Source organism: Pagrus major, chromosome 24 (genome assembly GCF_040436345.1).
Source record: "Pagrus major chromosome 24, Pma_NU_1.0".
NCBI lineage: Eukaryota > Metazoa > Chordata > Actinopteri > Spariformes > Sparidae > Pagrus > Pagrus major.
The window spans coordinates 5,434,377-5,436,025 of NC_133238.1; positions in this window are offsets into that span (position 1 = coordinate 5,434,377).

The following is a 1,649-nucleotide window of genomic DNA, read 5'->3' on the forward strand; positions in this document are numbered from 1 at the left end:
AGAGTATAAATATACATCACACAGTAGAAATACACAGTAGAAATACACTTCACACAGTAGAAATACACTGTAGAAATACACAGTACATAGTAGATATGCACTGTAGAAATACACAGTACATAGTAGAAATACACTGTAGAAATACACATCACACAGTAGAAATACACTGTAGAAATACAGAGCACACAGTAGTAATACACTATAGAAATACACATCACACAGTAGAAATACACTAGAAATACAGAGCATACAGTAGAAGTACACAGTAGAAATACACTGTAGAAATACACGTCACACAGTAGAAATACACTGTAGAAATACATGTCACACAGTGGAAATACACAGTAGAAATACACAGCACACAGTAGAAATAGACAACAGAAACAGGATTTGCTTAATTTCTGGACGTATCCTACCTGCACTCCAAGACAAAATAATGAAACGCAATCTGAGGGCATCTTTAAAAGGCTTGTTTTGGGGTGCAAGTGTGGCTCACGCCCATGCCAATTTGAACACGCCGAATCTCGGAAGCTAAGAAGTGTTGGTCCTGGTGAGAGTTTGGATGGGAGATCGCTTGGGAATGCCAGGTGCTAAGCTTTTTGACTTTGCTCTACAGACACCAGAGGGCGCTGCAGCTTCTTCAGTGGAGACAGGGTTGAAAAAAAACAGCAGCCTGTTTCTTGTTTTCCGGTTATGCAGGCTGTCTGTTTAGGTGGAGAAATGTAAATGACTAGTCCTTCACTTCCTATTTCCACTTTATGCTGTTTTATACTACTACTTCATTCCATTTCAGAGGGAAATATGGTACATTTCCCTCCTCTAAACATGTAATTATTTGATCAAATTGAATACATCAATGGAAATGCTGCTGAGACAATAATGTGTCAGTGCTTACCAATCCACTGATAGCTGTTTTTCATACAGCGAAAGCCTTAGAAATGTAAAAACAGGTGACAGCAAAGCTTGTTATGAAGGCTCATTTTTCATCCTGGTAACAGGATTTGCCTTATTTCTGGACGTATCCTACCTGCACTACCGGCCTTTTTTGGGGTATAAGTGTGGCTTACGGCCATACCACTCTGAACACGCCCCCTTTGGTGAAGTAGTAAGTGTGTGTATTGGTGAGAAGAAAAAAAATCAAAAAAATCATGGACGGACTAAAAATCAAAAACAATATAATCATGGCGAGGGAATTGGGCATAGACGAAATGGTGGTCTCTTTTATTAATTTGCCCACTTATATTGAGGACATGGCAATACTGGAGAAATTAAGAGACTGGGGAGTCAAGCCTGGTTCCGGAATCAGGAGACGGATGTGGCCAGGGACGGAGATCACGGACGGAACTTTGCATTCGGCCTGGACATATTGTTAGACACATGTTTTAAATGTGGAAAACAGGGCCATTATGCCCTGGAGTGCACGGAGCAGCAGACGGGAGGAGGAGGCTGGAGTAAGGAGAGGTCTAAAGACAAGTGAGAGTACCGGGGTGAGAATGACTGGGTTAGAGTGGACGGTGTCTGATGTTACGGGCAGTGAGGGAGGTACCATGGAGAAGGTGGGAGAAGTGAGGAAAAGACCCATGACAAGACGGCAAGTGAAAAGAACTCATGGAGACACTCTTTTCAATTTTGCTTATCATGCTCCATAT